Here is a 22193-nt window from a genome sequence, read left to right on the forward strand (position 1 = left end):
ATTATTCCGGTAAGCTAACTCAGCTAAACGATCTCTGGCAGCAGTTTTGCGACCTAGATGAAGAAGTCCAGCAAGCGGCACTACCCACTGGAAGTGAGTACTCTTCACGACTAATAGCACTTAAAGAGCTGGTCGAAAAATATCAGAATATTTTTCTGGACAACATGCCGACTGGAAGCGGGCTTCCGAAGGCCCCCAGACGAACTTCGGCCAACATCAAGATCACAACAAGAGATCAAGTCAAAGGAGATTCCCCAATTGACACGGTGATCCGACAGTTGCAGAGAAGATGCAACGAATTGGAGTCATCATTAACATTAGCCTCGAACGCCCCAACTGTCACCCCAGCCCTACAAAGGCACCTGGATCTCCATTGGGCGTTACTAAGGCAAGCCCACGACGAATTGGATAGCACACCTGGGGCCGCAGCTCTGGCAGAAGCAGAGCTAGCCCAATTCCACACATTATACGAGGAATACGAAATGAACCTGCTACGAGAAAACGACGCGCCAATGAGCCTAAACTTGGCACTTCCGCCAATTAGCATTCCGGAGTTCAACGGCGAGTATCTAGACTGGCCACGGTTCCATGATCTCTTTGTGGAATTGGTACATAACAAACCATATTCGGCCAGTCAAAAACTACATATTCTACAGAGTTCGCTTCGTGGTGAAGCGAGAAACGTCTTGACAGACACAGCCTTCTCACAGGGTGGCTATGACGACACCTGGTTGCGTTTAAAGGCCACGTACCAGAACGGAAAAATACTAGTATTCGCCGCCATTGCAAAAATTATTGACCATAAGCCTATAGACGGCTCCTCGCGCCAACTAAGGGCCTTGCATGACACTATAAAAAATTCAATGAGTACTCTTAAAAACCTTGATATCAGCACAAAATCCTGGGATCCAATCCTGTGTTTTCTTATCAGAAGAAAACTAGACCAGCAGTCTCTAGCTGCTCTCGAAAATTCAGCGGATGCACCAACGGAAATTCCAACGTTATGGAGTGTACTGACGTTTATTGAGCGGCGCGCTTGCATGCTGGAGACGATAAGCGCTCAACCTACAGCAACACTCCGCCATCAGTCAGTTCACAACGAAGAAAGCTGTAAGATTTGTCACCTAGGACAACATAATCTTAGAGCATGTAGCCGTATCCAGCAAATGGACCCCAAAGCACGGCGCCAAGCCATTATTCAAGTAGGAGCATGCACAAATTGTTTGTCTACAGCTCATAAGGTTGAAAACTGTGGATCACCGACCACTTGTCGAGTCTGCCAGCAACGGCATCATTCACTGTTACACCAAGGACCGACTAGCAATCCAGTGGCCGGCGCAGTAACCGTTGCAGGCTACGACCACGTAGGAGGATATACTTTGCTCGCGACCGCCAAGGTCTCATTACAAGGGCCAAACGGCTAATTACAAACATGTCGCGCTGTAATAGATGGTGGATCACAGGTGAATCTTATTTCAAGGAGAATGGCAGATCTGCTATCTCTTAAACAAAGGTCACCGATTGAAATATCTGGAATCGGAGGAAAGATATCAACAGCAATTAGATCAACACTAAAGCTCTCATCCTGTACATCAGGGTTTGAAAAACTATTAGAGGTATTTATTATGCCCACAGTCATTACAGACCAACCGTCAGTACCGATTACAACCGATCTTAATATTCCCGAGGGACTGCCGTTAGCAGATCCTGACTTTCGGCAACCAGGACCCATTGACCTAACTTTAGGGGTTGAAGTATTTTCTCGTGTAATTACCGGTGAACTTCTTGAACTAGGACCTAATAAACCTTTGGCACAAGGCACAAGGCTTGGTTATGTAATCACAGGTTATCTCAATAAAGAAACCTCTTCTGATACGGAAATCAACCCCAATCTAATAGAAAACAAAGATGATTTTGCAGGACCGAACGCTGCTTATGAGCCAACGAAAGATAAAAATCCGATGAATATAGAACCGACGTCTCATCAATTCAAAACCTACAAGAAGGCTGACTTTGGTTCAACATTTCTAAACTTAACCAAGAAAGATCTTAGTTTTGTTGCAGAACGTCCACATACCATAGACGTGCCACATGATCAAATTCTACGAGGGCACAATTTTAGTCCCCACGGTAATGTAAATTTTATCGCAAAGGGGAGTGTTCAGCAGCATCAAGAAGATGTGAAGGACCTGAATCACAAACAGGAACCGCCGCAGTTGAAGGAAAGATCCCCCGTGGTCAATGATTTGTTAGGTGCTTTCTATACAATGCGGCCAAGGGCTGACCGACATCACGCCTTTAATTGAGGGTACCCCTCAATGGGGGGGAGAATGTTCGTACCCAAAGGTACTCAACATGACCACACCCAACAAATCAAGCAGTAGCCAAGTTGGGAACAGTACCAGGCGCTCAGTAGCACTCACTGCAGATGAGAATTGCTGGTCAGCATATTATATGTCTCACTAACTCACCATCTCACCATCTCACCGTCACAACGATACGCTGACCCGCCAATGCAGTCAGCACATTTGCGGTGTCAGCCGAGCCAACTACGCAACTGCTACATAATTCCCTGACCTACTTTAGAATATAGCTTCTTTCACTAACCATTACACTAAGCTTCCGTGTTCTAAGTAGAATATAAGCAGGTATCAAATGAAGAATAAATCAGTTATCAACACACCTCATAACTCCGCGGTTCTACTTCCTACCTCTAGGAATAGGGCTCGTAATACACTATCTCAACTAGCAGCTAACCACGTTAGCTCAACCTCAGCGCAGTTCAGCATCGCCTGTGCTCCGGCATTGCAGTAACCATAGTTACCATTGCCGCGACGCGATCGTCCTGCAGGTGTCTACTTCGGTTAGGCACAAACAAAGGCGTAAAAGCGTTGACACTTCCGCTCCGCCGGCAACGCGCGCACCCCCAGCGGAAAGCATTTCGAATTTAAAAATTTTATTAGCCTTTTCGAAACTTTTGTTGACAAAGGTGACACGTTGCAAGATATCGAAAAATTTAAACATTTAATATCGTGTTTGGCTGGAGACGCGCTAGGAACAGTCAGGGGATTTTAAATCAGCGCGGATAATTATCCAAAAGCCCTGGCTAGCCTATGGCGGGTGTACGAAAATGATTGTTTAATATTCTTTGACAATATAACGACCCTGTTTAATATGGCAAAAATTTCCCAGCCATTGGCTCGAGCGTTGCTCGATTCTGGCTCACAAGTAATTTTTGTGAGCGATGAGATAGCTCAGAGACTTAAGGTTAAGAGAGAGGACGTGTGTTTGAGCTTGCAGGGCATTGACCTAACGCTCAAGCAACCAAGAAAATACACACGATAGTCAAGTCACGAGTGTGTAGAAGTCAGTTGTCGTCCGAATTTTACATCTTAAAAAATATTTCTGGTTATCATCCGGATCAAACGGTGAACACCAGCGGCTGGAGGGTGCCTGAAAATATTCAATTGGCAGATCCATTCTTCTTCAATCCCCAGAAATTAGATATGCTTAAATGCGCAGACTCCTTCTTTGAACTGTTCTCAGTCGAGCAAATAAAGCAAGGGCCTGATTTTCCCATTTTACCAATAACAGTTCTCGGCTGGATAGTGTCAGGGAGATGTGCCTCAGAAAAAATAAGAGTTGCAGAAAAATTGGTACATCTTATCTGCCAGGCGGAAGTGTTGGAGTCAATCGACACAACCCTGCAGAATTTCTGGTCTGTGGAGGACTTGCCGACCAAGGCCAAGGTCCATACACCTGAGCAGCAGCTTTGTAAGCAACACTTTAAGAAAAATACTCAGAGATTGTCGTCCGGGAGATTTTCGGTTCGTCTGCGTTCAAATCAGACCCAAACACTCTTGGTTTATTATATGAAGTTTTTGAAACGTAGATTTTTGTCGCTTGAATGGAGATTGTCCAAGGATCCTTCATTAAAAAAAATGTATCTAGAATTCATGGAAGAATATGTAGCCATTGGCAAAATGTCTTTCACTGATAATCAAATTCTAGACAGTCCGCACTATTTCGATCCGCACCAATGCGTTCTTCGACCTCAAAGCACTTCAACAAAGTTGAGAGTGGTTTTCGACGCCTCGAGCCGTACATCGACACAGGTTGTATTGAATGACATCTTGATGGTAGGTCCCACCATTCAAGGGAAGCTGTATTCGACGCTGCTTCGTTTTAGACTGCACAAGTTTGCGCTTGCAGCGGACGTACAAAAGATGTATCGTCAAGTTTTGGTTGATGAAGCTGACCGAAACTTTCAGCTCATCGTGTGGAGACGAGATCCATCTGAGTCTTTGAAAATCTTCAAGCTGAACACCGTGACTTATGGAACTTCGCCAGCACCCTATCGGCAATCCGTTGTTTAATGCGGCTTGGAGAGATTGCGCAAGATTCGTACCCAAAAGCCGGCAAGCTCATTCCGAATGACTTTTATGTTGACGATTTGTTGACTGGCGCCAGATGCGTTGAGCACCTGTTAAGCCTTCGAGGCAGGATTTTAATTGGTTTTCTAACTGCCCAGAGTTGTTCGCATCTGAAAGCGCTGTCATGCCACTAACGGCAGACTCAGACGAAACTAAAACCTTTGGCGTGGTTTGGTTGGCTGGTTTAGATTACTTTCAATTTCGGTTGGATGACTCTTTCCTGGATCTTCGTGCGACAAAACGAAACATACTGTCGGTGACGGCCCGAATTTTCGATCCGCTTGGCCTATTGTGGCCTATGACAAGAGCAAAGATGTTGTTGCAGGAAGTGTGGCTTCAAAAGGAAGACTGGGACTAGTCTCTGCCGATGCAACTGCAGACATCTTGGGAAGCTTTCAAGGGAATGCTGTTGAAGGTGCCGAAAATCAAGGCATCGCGATTCGTTCATACAGACGCCAAAGTCCCGGCAGAAATAAATGGTTTCGCTGACGATTCCATGCGAGCATATGGAGCGTGCATCTACGTTCGCACTAATTCCGCTGAAGGTTTAAAAGTATCTTTATTGACAGCAAAATCTAAACTAGCTCCCCTTAAGACGAAAACTTTGCCCCGCCTTGAGTTGTGCGCAGCTCACCTTCTAGCGGATCTTTACAACAGTGTAAGACCATTGTTTAGTTTTCCGATTACAAAAGTGTTCCTATGGACGGACTCGGAGATCACTCTGCATTGGATCAAAACGCATCCGTCGTCATTGTCGGTTTTTGTTTCAAACCGAGTTGCAGAGATTCAAGAGTGGTCGGAAAAAGCAAGTTGGCTGCATGTCCCTAAGAAAGAAAACCCAGCGCACATTGTGTCACGGGGATGTGACGTTGAGGAACTTACAGCTTCCATTTGGTTCGTTGGGCAGTCGTTTTTGCTCGATGCAGAAATAGAATGGCCAGTAAATCGACACTTCGAAGTTCCTGCTGATGTCGTGTCGATGGAATCACGCAAATCAGCATTAGCGCTTGTTGTAATCCAAGAGCCCAATTATGTGCTTCAGAAAAAAAAGCCTTTTTGTCGCACATAAAGCTTCTAAGAGTTATCGGGTGGGTCTATTCAAAGGTTCAAAAAAGTGTCGCAGCCCTTTGAAAAAGTATTACTCCAAAAGAACTGAAAGCATAGCTCGCAAATAACTGTTTACCGTTTTTCTTCTTACGCTCTCGTTGCGAGCACAACCGAAAAAGTTCATACTCTCTCGCTCTCGCTCTGAGCAAGAGACTCTTGCTGAGTTCATTTATGTTTTCTGTTGAGCGCTTTTCGTTAAGCTCTTTGTATGTCGCTCTGTCAATGAGCAGTGCGTAAGGAACGGAACGAGAAACGCTCGCACAAAGAGAGTCAGCAAAAGACCGATTGACCGAAAAACTCAACGCAAACGGTCTTCACATTTAGTTTCGCTGTTGTGATAAAGAAATAATTTAATTTGTTTAATAGAACAGTTTAGATATATTTTCAAATATTTTTGTTAACGATCGCAATTAATATATTTCGTCTGCAAAACAGACTTTTAACGATTTGCTTGCCTATGCGTGAGAATGTATACCAACATACGCAAAAGACCTTTTGCTTCACTAAAACACGACAAAACGGTCTTGAAACAACCAGAACAAATCAGAATAGAAAAAAACGGTTTCGCTCTGAGCGCGAGCGAGCCCATAAGAACCCATAAATCGGTTGCTCTCTGAGTCATTTCGTAAAGAGTCGGGAAAAGACAGTTATTTGCAGACAACGAGAAACGGTCGACAGTTATTTGCGAGATCTGCTCCAAAGCTGTCCGATTAGAGTTAGTGTCTGACCTCACCACTGATGCATTTTTATTGGCATTTCAAAGGTTCGTGAGTTGACGCGGGATTCCGGAGAAGGTGTGGTGCGACAACGCGACGAACTTCGTAGGAGCAGATCGCCACAGGAAAGACTTCTGGTCCCGATTGGTAGAGCAGGGAACTGGTATCGGAACATTCGCATTAAAAAATGATGCGAGTTTGTGTTCATACCGGCCAGAGCACCTCACTTCGGCGGACTTTGGGAGGCAGGTGTGAAGTCTGCGAAGCACCTGTTCCTTCGGACGGTCGGCGAAGACATCCTGACCGGGGAGGAGCTCGGAACTCTCCTCACCAGCGTGGAGGCCGTCCTCAACCGTCCTTTATAAAAGGCGGTGTTTGCGCACTTTGCTCGTTCTATTTTTGAAATTTGTTGTAGAGTGTAAGGCGGGAACGGGAGCGCAATAAAGCTTTCTTCGTTCTTGCGAATTCGCCCCGGATCTCGCCCCTAGTTAAGATAGGCTTCAGGAAAATGTAAAATGAAATTAGAGTTCAGTTGTTATATGAGAATCATTGCGCACATTCCCTTTTCGGATCCCTGCCATTACCAGTTCTCGCGATTTCTTTAATACAAAACAGTATTACATTTTCATGAATTTCCAAATTGAATAGTTTTTTCTAATTTTTGCTCTGCCTTTTTAGTCAAAATTATCTCACGAACAAAGTACGCGAATCCGTAATATTGTTGTGATATAGTCGGCACGATAAGAGAAATCGACTACAATTATTTAAAATTTTCGACGTTACGTAACATGTGAGATTTGACAAGTTCATCACCTTACCTAACCACTTTTAATGCTAGAAAAACTACATTATAACTTTCTTGGTTTGATCAATTGTCCTAAAAAGTATTGACGAAACTTCAGTTAACATTTTTTTTCTAGCATCAATGCTATTGGTACCATAGTTTTCGGCGGTTTGTGGGCGATAGAGTGGAATCTAAATGCTTCCCAACCTTGTAGATTTTGTATCAAAATGTCTGCGTTCGGTCAAAGGGCATACGGTTTCGGGTTGCTTTCGCTGCGTACTTTACTTACTTTACCGTTAATCCCAAAATGTTTTTAAATTTTATTTTTGTTTTAAATTTAAAAAAGTAAAGGACGTCGACTCTTATTTAGTAAAAACTGCGTACCTCAATTCTAAAATCTGGGAAAGAATGAAAAAAAACTTTTTCGTAGTTACCAGGTATATGCTATTAGCTTTTAAGCGCAGTATGATAAACCAACTTTTTTTGAATGTGCGGTGTGTGTGTGTGAATAAGGACTGGCTACGCCCCTTTTTGTCAATATTGTTATATAAAATTTTTTTGCCATTTAAGTGTCGGAAACGAGTAAACAAACCATTTTACTCTACGAGTGACAACATTATTTTAATATTTCTTTACCTTTTTATGGAGATGATACAAGTCTTTCTGGTGTTATAAAAGGATCTTCATCTTCTTGACATCGGTATGAAAGATTGCGAAGTATACAGACGCAATTTTCAACTGTTTTATTTGCAATATTATTTTTCTCAATAGCTGTTCGTACTACATAAAGAAGACACTCAACTAAGTGCAGAACTTACATTTCGTAATACTCCAGATGCATTTCGAAATACAGTAGAAAAACATGTTTCTCCACAACAAACAGCATCCCAGCCGGAATGAGGCTTAATAACGCTACAGAAACAAGTGATTCATCAATAATTGAACGTTTTAAATCTTCACAGGAAGACATATTCAGTTTCTTGAGACCGACAAAGCTGGTGAGCCAAGGCATCTATTCCTCCAGCGTTTTTTATTCCACGTTTGTTTTCATCATTTTGTCTGCCATAAGATAAATTTCGAAAAAGCACCGCAAGCATTTCTAAAAAGAAAATTCATAGGTAAATATTAAATATTGTTCTTACTGCCTTAATTTGTTTAATGCGTTATAGTTTCACAAAAATAAACAAGAGCGCTTCGGCTATCAGATAACCTCTACTTTGTTTTCAATTTCAAATTAAATATGTATTTAGATGACGATATGTGCAGTTCTTTCCGCGCGCAGACACTAATGGTAGTGATGTCTCTAACCACTTTGTGCTTGAATTTCTGAAAACTTTTAATGTTATTAGTATAATCAGCATTTCTAATATAACTGGATTTCAATTAAACTGTAATTCCATTTGGGGCCGATTTCTTCGGTATCTCCGACGGTCCTGGTTGTCTCGATGACCTCTCTCCTCGTTGACTAGGTGCTCCAGTCCTGTAGCTCCCTGAATATCCTTGAAGCTCCCTGAAGATGCTCGCTCGCTGCTCGTCCCTGACGCGTTGGCTCGGCGACTGCTTATAACGTCTTGGACTCGCGAGGGGGGTCAACCATGCGAGCTTAGGGAAGCGTCACCGTCCTCAGACTAGGGTGAACAGATGCTGCGCTCTCCAGGATTACTCCTTTCGACACACCGCTGCCCGTCCCTTGCTCTGTCCCGGATGGTCCCACTGGGGTTTCTGCTCAGATCGCGCGGACAGTCAAGGCTAAACGCCAGGAAGCTGCCTCGAGCTTCCCTTTGCTTCTACGCCTAATGTAAACGAACGTTCCACCCTAGCCTCATCCTTTTGCTTATTGTCCAGGACGTTTCCGCGTGGCTCGAGCTGTGTTGCGTGGCTGTCGTGAAGTGGTGGCTGGCTTGCTGCTGACAATATCCTGCGCACTACTCCTGGCTGTGCTGCCTGCGCGGCTGAACGTAGCGTGACGTCTGGTACTCGGGGTTTCGGGCATACGCCGATCCGGGACTTCACAAGTCGAAACCGTAGGGCTCTCCTGGACAAGTCCACTCGAAACCGTACCGATCGACCGGCTCGTTATACTCGGGGTTTGGATACGGCGTTCCGGGACTTCACGAATCTAAACCGTAGGGCTCTTCTGGACTACTCCGCTTGAGACCGTACAGAATCGACCGCTCTCCCTTCTTGCTCGTTTTAACCGGATGCGGACACGCCGTTCTGGGACTTCACAAATCAAAACCGTAGGGCTCTCCTGGACTACTCCGCTTGAGACCGTACAGAATCGACCGCTCTCCAGATGTAACGCCGGGATTTAGTTGACAGGGATAAACAGATCGCCTTGATGCCCTCTGGACCTCAGCTACCTTTGTCTCAATTCGGAGATTCCTTGTATCCCAATCCCGAACGTCTCGACGTAGCGATCTTGCTCCTCGTAGGCTCCCACGGTGCTATTTTTCGACGACTCGACTTGTTGTGGCTTCCTTGCAGTTTTCTTGGTGGGCTTGACAGTTCACTTTGATATCTTGACTGATCTTGATGGTTTGACTCCTCGTGATCGTCTGATGATCTTGCTGCCAGCGCCCTGCGGCTTTATATAGGGCCTTCGGGAACCGTTATTTCTCTTTTGCGCACGGCCCGCTGAATCTCTCCACTCCGGGTCCAAAGCCCGTGGCTACTGTTTGACCCACTTGTCCTTTACGCACAGCTTCCAACCGAAGTTCTGCCTAATGCTGCCGTCCCGCTGGTTCCCGTGATGCATTTGGCACGCCTGTGTGTCGCTCCACTGCCGAGATGTGGCTCTTCTTCTCCCGGTCCAACTTTCACGGCAGAGTCCAAAGTCCGGTGGAGTTCCTTTATTCCCTTTTGCACACAGCACTTTCGCTATGCCCGCCAAATCTCCACTCTCTCATTCTCCGCACCTTGGTCTCCAAACACTCTTATCCTCCAACCTTGGTCTTCAAACTCTCTTATGCTCCCACATTGGTCTCCAAACTCTCTTCTTAAAGCCGTGTGTTTTATAAAAATGTACATACAATTATTCATGCCTATATTCTGAGTAATTAGTCTTAATATTAAAAAAAACTATTCAACAATTTTAGAGGGTTCATCCAAGCAGTCACACGGAGTACGAGGCCATGAAAGCTTAGAAAGCTAAGACGATGTGGAACTTTTTAAGTAACAAAATATTTTAATATCGTTATTCGGTTCCTTGAGTTCAGCACAGGTAATTAAATAAATAACAAAATGTAATGTTTCAATAGATAAAAATGTGTGTTTATTTAAATATTTGCAGATCAATCAGTGAGTGTGCGACTTCATAGTGGCGGAGATGCTACCAACTTCTCACGTCGGGAAAACATATTACAAGGTGCTGCTATCTGCAAGTGGTGAACGCCCTGTTAATATACCGTTCCGAAAAACAATTAAGGCGATGTTTGATAAACGCAGAATGAAAAATAAACTAGAAATTAATAATATACTTAAAGGTTTCCCTTTCGGTTGTACAACAGCTAATCTATACATTTAAACTTAAATCGGTTCCATTGCGTGATAATAAGAGGTTACAGTTCTTTAAAGGTTGGCTCATCGAGGAATGTAAGGAACACAACAAAAAATTTATAAACGAAAGTATTGTCACTAACGATTCTGAAGAATTTTACAATTCCTGTATTCAAAAAAAGTCAATAGATGAAAAAGATATGGATCATTGCAAATTATAACTAGAGGTTTTGACGTACCTATGTGACCATGAAAAAAATTTAACAGCGTTACATAAATATAATCGCGTCTTGGATGTATTAAAAAAGTAAAAAAGATTATTTAGTTGTGGGGGGTTAAATTCTAGCCCCTAAACGAAACAGGCTGGGGTACGAGTTATTCGAAACATTAGTAGTGTTCAAAAAAAGACAGCATTTATATTGATTTACATTATGATTGTTATAAGAAAATTAAAAAATTAAAATTAAAACCTAGTCTTATTATACCCTTTAGTCGTAGATTAAAAGGGTATACTAGATTCGTCGGAAAGTATGTAACAGGCAGAAGGAAGCGTTTCCGACCCCATAAAGTATATATATTCTTGATCAGGATCACTAGCCGAGTCGATCTAGCCATGTCCGTCTGCCTGTCCGTCCGGATGAACGTTGAGATCTCGGAAACTATAAAAGCTATAAACGTAAATATGAACGTGGATATCTCGGGAACTATCAAAGATAGAGAATTGGGATATCATTTTTAGATTCCGTAGCCTTGTACGCAGCGCAAGTTTGTTACGCGAATATGCCACGCCCACTCTAACGCCCACAAATCGCCCAACCCTGTAGCGCCCACAATTTTCATGCTAGATACAAATTTTTAACTTAAAAGTATTGGTCTCTTCAATACCTATCGACTGATCAATAACGCTTAGATCTGTCTACCGCCGGTAGGTGGCGCTTTTCAATCTCGCTTTGCTGCTTGCATATCTCCATTTCCCTTTGGTCCCTTTAGCTGAGTAACGGGTAACTGATAGTCGAGGTACTCGACTATAGCGCTCTTCCTTGTTTTAAGTTATTTTGCTTGCCAATTTAATAAAATAAATAAATAAAATAATAAAATCATAAAAATTTAAAAACAATATTTTTACCTTTCACCTTTACCTAGGTACTGGGAAAATAACCTTACCTAGGTACTTATTTTTGCCCAATACCTTTTACCTTACCTAGGTAAAAAAGTACCTTTCCCAACAATGCCTAACGCTTTGTAGCAGTTTTCAGATTGTTAAGATATTTACATTTGCTATGATTTTTTTGTTTTTCATGGAGGGATAATATTCTAAGAATTGTTTCTATTATATTGACATTTTGACAGACATCAGTTTCTGATTAGCATTCGTTGTAGTCAGACGTGTTTTCTTTTCGCTATGAATTCTTAGCATTTGTTGTAGTCAGACGTGTTTTCTTTTCGCTATGAATTCTTATTCGTGCTCCGAGTGCAATGCTGAAGTTACAGCAGCGCGGCCTCGCGGTTTTGAGGTGGTTCGTTGCTCATCGCTTTGTCGTCGTACTTTTCACACTGCATGTGTTGATCTCCCGGAGGATGCTATTAGATTATTAACAAATCTATTCTGGCAGTATGATCGCTGTGTTGTGAGTAATGATTCACACTCCAAAATCAATGAAGTAATGGAAGAACTTCATGACCTGAAGAGTCTATACATGGATTTAAGCTCAAAGTTTCTGAAGGCTTTTCCCAATTCTATTACTGACAATAGCAATGTCAGTCAGCGTAAAAAAGTGGTGAAACCATTGGCTCCAGCTTCTTCAATTGGTCGTCAAGCCAACCACGCAGACCTGATACCCCCCGAACCAGTTTCTACTGCCGCCAGCAAACATGCAAAGAATAACAGGAACAAGAGGCAAATAGTTGGTCAAGCTCCTAGTTGTGAACTACTCGAAGTTGTGCCGAGCAATAAATTCCTTCATATTGGTAGATTCAGAGCGCACGTAAAATCTGATTCTGTGTGTGAATATGTTGCAAATAAGCTAGGTGTGGATACCGCCACCATAATTTGCAAGCCTTTAGTCAAAAATGGTGTAGATGTTGCTACACTGGAATTCGTCAATTTCAAATTAGGAATACCTGAGCAGCACTTTCACACTGTGTTTAGTGATGCGTTCTGGCCCAATCCAATCAAGGTCAGTCGATTCATCCACAGGGATACCCCTATTGTTGATGGAAACGTTCTGGATTTGCACAATCATCATACATCGGACTCAAAATAACCCCAATAATCGGCGCCTCTGGTGTCGATTTGACCACGGCAAATTTGTATGATCCTCTTCCTCATCTTCATGATACTTATTCGCAATGTCAACGTCCGCTGGTTTCGATATCGCTAGCTGCTACCATTACTCTCTCATACGCCGCTCCCAGTGCACCCTTAAGTGTTGGGCGCCCGTCACTCCCAAATCAAAAACATCATCAGCTGGATTTTTCCTTTTTTGTTCTGTCTAACGTTCATCAAACGCTCACTGGAGAGGCGTTTTCACCAGATTCCATTAATATTCCCGCTCTAAGCGCGCTCTTCGAAGATGTGCACTCATCACATTCAAAACAACATCGGCATCAGCTGGATTTGTCGTTGTCTATTTCGCGCGACGTTTGTCAAACGCTCTCTGGGCAGCTGCTTTCATCATATTTCATCAAGATTCCCGCTCTAAGCGCGCTCTTCGGAGTTGTGCGCTCATCACCGTCAAACAAACAACAACGTCAGCTGCAGTTGTTGTTGTCAAACGCTGATCGATGAGGCGCTCTCATCATATTCCATCACGCTTCTCCCTCTAAGCGCGCTCTTTGGGGATGTGCATGCATCACAAGCAAAGCAACAACAATATCAGCTTGAGCTGTTGTTGTCTGTTTCGCACGGCGATCGTCAATCGCTCTTTGGAGAGCCGCTCTCATTATACTTCATCAAGATTCCTGCTCTTAGCGCGCTCGTCGGAGTTGTGCGCTTATCACAATTGAACCAACAACAACGTCAGCTGGAGCTGTCGTTGTCTGATTTGTGTTACGTTCGTCTAATGCTCACAAAAACCCAACGGCTGGAGCTTTCGAAATTTGCTTTGAGTGATACTCATGATCACAGTTTCATTTCCTTATTACCGCGCTCCTCTCTGACGCTACGAAATTGCTTGGATTTATCATCGACTGCTTTGTGTGGCTCTTCCCGATGGCAGCATCAACAACAACATTGTCCATCTCTCCTCAACTTGGATAGATATGCTCTGTTAACGGCGACATTGCCATCGCTCTTAAGAACTAGTTGCTCCTTACTAAAAGTATCTAGCAAACTTCAGGAATGCATCGATCCTAGTCTGCATGATAAAATTCGTATTAAAAACACTACATTACTGAAGGCGATCTGCGGGCCTACAACATTGGGAACGCAAGAACAAATACTTCCTAGGGCATTGGACTATGATACCTTAAATGCGAATCCGGAGATTGTTGATCGTGCTATTGTGAGTACGGCCCCACTAAAAATTTATTTTCAAAACATCTCCGGAATGCGGACAAAGGCGGAGCAAGTATACCTTGCCACATCCCAATGCGAGTTTGATGTTATAGTTTTAGTTGAAACTTGGCTCAACATAAACTTTTACTCAAATGAATTCTTCGACTCCAATTTGTACCATGTGTTCCGCAAAGACAGAGATAGCTCGAAAACTCACTGTGCTAGAGGGGGTGGTGTAATTGTTGCTGTTCGCTGCAATTTGCGCTGCTTATCAATTGGGCTTCTCGTTGAAGATACCTTTCTTGATCAAGTTGCGGTGTCGATAATTGGAGAATCGGAAACGCTGCAAATTGTGGTGTCATACATACCACCAAATGGTTCATATAAACTTTACAAGGCTCTTCTGGAAAACATTACCGATATCTACAATAATCTGCAGGACCATCAACATATCTGTGTGATTGGAGACTTCAATCTATCATCCCTCGTTTGGTCTCATGATCCGGAGCATCACTCTTCACTGCCAAGCAACATACATCAACCACACGAGATTCTTTTCATCGATGATATTTTCAGTATGGGCTTAATACAAGTCAATAATATATTCAATAACTTACATAACATTTTAGATTTAGTATTCGTTAGCGCTGATATTAACTTTTCTTTAGTCCAATGTAATTCACCTATAAGCAATTGTAATATCCATCATAGACCATTGCTACTAGGTATAAACTTTTACAGTTTTGCGCCTTCAGCTGAATATTCACCTAGATTTATTTTCAATGATACCAGCCTTTGTGCCATCAGAAATGAGATCTCTGCCATAAACTGGGAGTCAGTTTTATCACATGTTAGTTTGGAGTCGTGTTATGACACTTTTTTAGTTGTTATTTTAAACATCATTAAGAACAATGCTCGAGAAAGGGTCCACAATTCGTTTAAGTTGCCATGGTATATGAAAGGTTTGAAAAAGCTTAAAAATCTTCGAAATAAATTCTATAAAAAGTTTTTAGTTACACAGGATCCAGGTTATTGGAATAGACACTTGCAGCACAAACGAGAATTTGAATTTCTAAATAAATTTCTTTACAATCAGTATATAGCGAGTGTTGAAAACGGGCTAAAAAGTATCCCAGCTTTTTTTGGGGTTTCATCAATTCAAAGAAGAACGCTTCTTCAGTCCCATCTGCTATGTTCCTAGGGAATTTATCTTCCCATTCAAATACAGAAACTGCAAATCTCTTTGCCTCTTATTTTAAAGCAAATTTTGAGCCAACAGCAGCCTGGAATGATTCTCAAACCTTAAATACGATCACTCCCCTATTGAATTTAGGTAGTTTAATCGTGCTAGAAGAGAATATTCATAGGGCTGTGGAAGACGTTGATGATTCTTACACTCCGGACTGTGATGGGATTCCGGCCTACCTTCTGAAACATTGTATAGAGGTGCTATGCGTTCCACTTAAAATTCTGTTTGATAAATCACTTTCTAGTGGACACTTTGCGGACAGATGGAAGGTCGCATCCGTGACTTCAATTTTAAAATCAGCGCCGAAGAATAACATTGCCAATTACAGGCCTATAGCAAAGATCAGTAATATTGCTAAACTCTTCGAACGCGTTGTTGCCCATAAACTATCATTTCTTGTAAAAACATATATAAGCACTTCTCAGCATGGTTTTGTTGCAGGTCGGTCAACTACGACTAATCTTGCCGTTTTCAGCAACTATTGCATTCATGCCTTTGATATGCGATCTCAGGTTGATGCTATTTACACTGATTTTGCGAAAGCCTTTGACAAAGTAAGCCACAGTGCCCTACTGGCAAAACTGGCCCGCTTGGGTATACATTCGGCATTACTAAATTGGATAAAATCATATTTACACCATCGACTTTATAGAGTTAATATTAATGGAAAATTCTCGGATTCCTATTTGGCAACCTCTGGCCTCCCTCAGGGGAGTGCTATGGGACCTCTGCTTTTCATCATTTTCATTAATGATGTGAGGTTCTGTGTCTCTTCAGAGTGTCTCCTGTATGCAGATGATTTAAAAATTTTTAAGTCTATTAAATTAGCGACAGACTCACAATTGGTTCAACATGACTTAGATTCGTTGAGCTCTTGGTGTAGCCGAAATTCGCTTCCTCTTAACATAAGCAAGTGCTTCTATGTCACTTACAGTAAATCCGTATACAATTTCGTCACATCCTATAATATCAATGGTCAACCTCTACAACTGCGGCAGGAATCCTTGGATCTAGGAGTGTTGTTTGATTCGAAATTTCATCATTATGCCCAGGGCCTATGCTATGTTTGGATTTGTGAAACGGAACGCATCATTATTCACGGATCCCTACACCAGACTTGCGCTTTATTTTGAATTTGTCCGATCTAAACTAGAATATGCGTCTCTTATTTGGAATCCCTTCACTACCACTCATGGAAACAGAATAGAACGACTACAGAAACAATTTTTGAAATTCGCTTTGTTGCCGCTAAGGTTTTTAGACCCTACCCCTTCATACCACCAGCAATGTAGGCTTGTTCACCTACCATCCCTTAAGCATCGTAGAAGTATCCTCGCCATTTGCTTCATTTCTGATTTGGTGGATGGTAGTATCGACTGTCCAGAACTACTCTCGAAAGTTGGTTTTCACGCCCCGTCTAGACAACTTCGGAATTTTGATCCCTTCTTTCTCGAGCTGCGGCGGACAAATTATTCCCAAAATGAGCCCCTCTATAGGGCCTTGTATGAGTCTAACGCACTTCCAATTGATATGCAATCGGACTACTTCTCAAGTAAATCAATTCTTAAGCATAGGTTAATCAATTATTTTATAAATTTAAGTACCTAAGATAAGTTGTTGAATTGTACAAGTAGCCAGTAAAGGAATTCCGTTGGCGAAATAAATAAATAAATAAATAAATTTTTGCCTGCTGTTACGTACGCCCTCCCCCATACCAAGATTAACCCCGACAAAACAACTGCCATAAGTTGAGGGTAGGGGCCCCTAATGACTAACGCTTCGGTTGATAAGGGCAAAACGGCAAAAACAATTCAACAACTCATGGGTATCGCGTGGCCAGAACAACGACCACGATCGACCTGCTCGTAACCGTACTCCAGTAAGGTGGCAAAGTGCACCAGCCGACCGTTGACTCCTAAAATAGGGGAAATAGAGAAACGAGACCCCTAAGTGGGAACACCTAGTTAATTCATCCAATGTGGGGGGCTAGCGAAAGCTCTAGTCCGGTATAAAAGACCCCAGCCAAATAAAGTAGTAAGACAGAAATTGTTCTGATCTCCCCCTGACAGTGGTCTAGAAGTACAACTCCCATCAACACAGACCACGACTGGAAGAAGGCTGGTGTCCAGAAGGATGTCTTAACGTTTCCCGAGGATCAACTTCACCCAGGAGAAAGTCCCGATAGCCGGTCCTGCGATCGACCACAATCTGGAGGAAGTCAACCTGCAAAATCCCGAAGGACGAAAAGAACTAGTGAATCAAGTGAATGGCCTAAGGACCCCAAGATGGGTAGCAAAACGTCCAAAGTGGCCGGCAGCACCGCCAATGTAGATGTGGCCAAACACAGTAGAGATCGTTGACCACCAAGATAATATTCAAGATGTCAATAAGACCATGAAGCTCATCGTTGGACTACTCCTGGTTATAGTGATTCTTAAGGTTGTAAAGATCTACAAGCGCTCTGTTCAGAGACGCCGCGACCAACATCATGCCCTGGAGAAAGTGGTGACCCACATCGGAGCATAAGCCGAGCAGATACAGTGAAGTGAAGCAGCAAAAAGACAATAGAAACAATAAAATAATAATAAATAACTTGCACTCCAATATTATAAACAAAAAGATAATCGCCAAAAACAATCACAAACAATTTGCGAGTACATGCATTTCTGAATGCAAGTGTAAACAGAATCCCCAATTACATAGGCTGAACAAGAAATTGGAGCTGCACCGACCAGCCCCCAGCCCGAGCATTGGAACTGAAGTGTGCCGCAGTGGAACTCTCATACGATGCATACATACATACATATCTATACAGCGATAGTGTTATTTTTTTTGTGTAACGTAATTTTTGTGTTTTGTTTTTGTAAACCACCATTAAGCCTTGCACGTATATATATGTATAAAACAATTCTAAAATCTTCCAAAGCCCAGGATCCGGAGCGTCGAGATCTCATCGCCCAGGATTAAAAGGAGGGTAAGTTCGTCGGAACACGGTTCCCTTCTTATAATTAATATATATATATATCCGGGCACCATGATCACTTCAGAAGCTTTAGCAAAGACTATAAACAACGATCCACAGTTCAACGTAAGAATTCTATACTTGTTATCCAAAGCCAAACTGTGAGTGAATTAGAGTACTTATATATTGAGACCTTCCGTCTAGATTTTTCACCACTTGCCCATTGTAATAAAACCGAAAAGGCAATCATTATCTCCACCGTACCAACGGTAATTGTCCTTTCCCGTTTAGATAAGAATTTGTTTTTGGGCAATGTTAATACTTTAATAGTTAAGACAAAGAATTAATCTTTTAGGAGTTCATATAATAATATCCATACACAAAATTAATTTTTCATATATATAATCATTTAGATATACTTTCCTCTTTTTATACATTTTACCATTTTTTATATATAATAATTAAATGTTCAGCGGCGAGTATCAGCCTTGTAATTGTATGAAAATTGCAAGAGCCCTCTGAGCGACGTTTGTAGTCGTGAATAGTCAGCATTTTGCTGATGTGTGCACCTTCACAGGTGGTAAAATCGATACTCTGCGCTAATAAAATAATTGTCAATTAATTTAATTCCTATATGAATAAGCCAATATTATGTTACTCCACACCGGCGCACGCCGACCTAAATATTATTTAATAAATTTGTAATGTGAAGAAGAATTCGAAATCATGGTGTGCTAAAGCTTTATTAAAGGGGTGTGCTGACGCGAGAAGTGGAGTAGGTCAAGAACAATGACATAACTTTTGACGGACAACCTTGACAATAGGGGATCGTATTGCGCGGCCCGCGACGATCCATTGGCACACGAACGTGTGAAGGGGTGGGAATATGGCCAAAACACAGCCCGATCGTATTGCGATCAAGCGACAGCCAAGCTTGTGGGGCAGTGTGGACTGACGACTGACGAACTTTATGAACTATTATTTTCCAGGCACTTTTAATATTTATTCTCGTTATGTTGGAGAGGAGAGAGGCTTACCAAGATCCCACGACCCGAATACTACGTAGCTTATGCCGGCAAATGGTGGCAGAATATCGGACGCCTCTCCCTCGGCCCAAGTCCATGTCAGGACTCGGGCACTAATATGCCCACGTAACAGAATTGGAGCCCAACGGTAGGATTTGTCGTATTCCTTAAGGAATATTATTAGGGTCAACAATCTCGATGCCTGCGGTATCGGAGGGGATGAACCTAAGTATGGCAAAGCTTTCATCTTTTTTGCCATAGGTAATTTGACTGTTTTATAGAGCAGGGAGATTAAATAATTTTAAATGTACGCGTGCTTACTTATTTGTCGAGCTAGTAACTGTAAAGTCCCCAACTTCTGTGACTGTCAGTGTTGAGCGGCCGCTCAATCAGAAAGTCGTCTCACAATAGTGGCTTGACTTAAGGATGTTTTATTTTTTGTCTTTTACAATCGTAGAACTCCCTGTTTTGTTCATGGACAAATTTACAGCAATTTCATTAAACCAAGAACTATGAGTTATCCTTTTTATAATACTTTAAAACTACGTGCTGACCGACTATTTGTTAAAATAACGTAAATACAATTTATAGGTGCTTTCTGGTACTAGGCATTTGCCCGGTCGTTTGAATTGGTTCGAGTCCAGAAAGAGCAGAAGCGCAAGCATTACGGTAACGCATTTAGCAGTTGCGGGTGGGTCTACTGTTCGTTTGTCGATCCAGGACAGAATGGGGGTAGGGGAACTGACAGGAAACGCAAAGCCGACGCCCTAAAACGTACTAGGCATTTGTCCGGTCGTTTGCTTGGTTCGAGTCTTTGCGGTTTCCCTTGACCATATTTGGGCGGTGGACGACTTTTAGTTTCTCTGGCCGACGCCCCACAACGTATTAGGCTAGTTGGTCAGATCGTTTGCTTGGTTCGAGTCCAGAGAGATAGGAGACGGTTGTGGAGCCCGAGAATGATCGGTCAAACAACTTGTTTTCCGACGACTGGCGGGAGGGGGTTTTTGCACAGATTCCTTATCTAGACACAGCCATTCCGTTTGGAACATTTGGATGTCTAGAAAAAGGGAAAGTAAGGGCATGTTAGCTTAGCGGAACCGCGTTGTGTAGAAGCGGCTAACACCCCTAGTAAGGGAAATTTCTTTGGCTTTTTTTTTGGGGCTTAAATATCGGACGGTTCTTGACCGAAGAGAAACTTGAGAAGCAGAGAGAAGCACCCCCAGTTTATAAACATTTTTATTGTCGACTTATTCAGCGTATACGTCGCTGGCCGGGTGTTTTAAAAAGAATCACGTGAATCTTTTATACCAAAACGCAAAAAAGTGAAGACAAATTTTAGTGCGTGTATTAATCCGCACAAAGTGACAATCTATAAAAAGAAAGCGGAGGCCTTTAAAGAAGGTCCAATCACATAAATGAAGGGGGCCAAGGACTGGTCCTATTCCAACCCAGCATCGGAAGAGTGAACCGGGCAACAACGCTCGGAGACAATCACCAACCCCGGAGTGCGAGCGCGCCAAGGCTAGGAGACTCATCTGAAAGAGAGCCGTGGGAGCTCGCACAGAATCAGCCAGGACAGGTAGATACCCTGTCCTAAGAATACAATTTGGACCAATATACTGAAATGGAAGGAGCCGCCGGTGGGGAGAATCTACCCCTAGGACCGCCGAAAGGGAGATGAAGTATGCTTCCCCAATTTCAGAGGCACGAGGAGGACAACTTAGAGGCTGCCGAGCGACGTGAACAAAGATTGATGGAGCTCTTGAGGCAGAGCAACGAAATGCAGCGTGGAATGAGTGCCCAGATAGAAGCGCTGAAAGCACAGATAACAGAATTGCAGTCTCCGACTCCAGGAGACCCGAACAGAAGGGACTGTCTTCGCAGCCCCGAACTGTTCTGAATCCAACGGACAGCTTCTTGAGATACCAAGAGACTCCGCCTCTGGAACCGGTAACGCCGGACATGCTCAATAGCCAGATGCACCGGTTAAGAACACCCAGGCAGATGGACACCCCGTCCCACAGGCAGTCCAGAACAAACGAAAGGGAGACGAGTCACCAACTGCATCCAGAGATCGATCGGAACTCATCATTTCAGGGACCAAGACCAAAAGACGTCAGATTAGACAGATGGAACCTAAAGTACAATGGAAGCGGTCGCGGCATGACAGTTGAAAGTTTCCTGTTCCGCGTAGACCGATTACAAGAATTGTATGACCTCAGCCGCCAACAAGTCTTTCGTGAGTTCCATCTTCTGTTGGCAGGTGCAGCCACGAAATGGTAGTGGCAGCTAATGGAGGACAAGGCAGAAGACTACGATTTTGACTACTACTCATTGACCCAAGAAATGAGACGGGCCTTTTCCACTACCGGGAGTGACCTTATGAAAGTCAAGGAACTGATGGAAAGGAAGCAAGGGCCACACGAAACCTTTAGTGATTATGTCTCGGATATGCATAACTTGCATTTCAAACTCAAGCACAAAATCTCTGAAGATGAATTCGTTGAGCTCTTAAAGGACAACATGAACTCCCAGATGGGGGGATTGCTGCTAACATCCCCAATAACCTCATTAGCGGAGCTCAAAAGAGAGGGTCTCCGAGTTGATCGCTGGTGGAGAAACACTGGAAGAAACATGCGCAGCCGAGCTGCAGTCAACGAAATAGAGGAATTCCAGACACTGGAAGACTTGCCGGACGCGGTCACGGTGGAAGAATTCAACCAACAGCGGAAAGATACGCGAGGGCGTTACGAGAATGAACAAGGATGCCGAGGCCCATTACACGCACTGGTGTGTTATAAGTGTGGCAAAGGAGCAGACTTCTACAGGAAGCATCCTTCGAAGGAAGAATCCTGCCCGATCAAATTCCACGATGCCACCTGCAGATTCTGCGAGAAAGTCGGGACGGATGCAGATGCTGTAA

This window comes from Drosophila subpulchrella, unplaced genomic scaffold (genome assembly GCF_014743375.2).
Source record: "Drosophila subpulchrella strain 33 F10 #4 breed RU33 unplaced genomic scaffold, RU_Dsub_v1.1 Primary Assembly Seq75, whole genome shotgun sequence".
Classification (NCBI taxonomy): domain Eukaryota; kingdom Metazoa; phylum Arthropoda; class Insecta; order Diptera; family Drosophilidae; genus Drosophila; species Drosophila subpulchrella.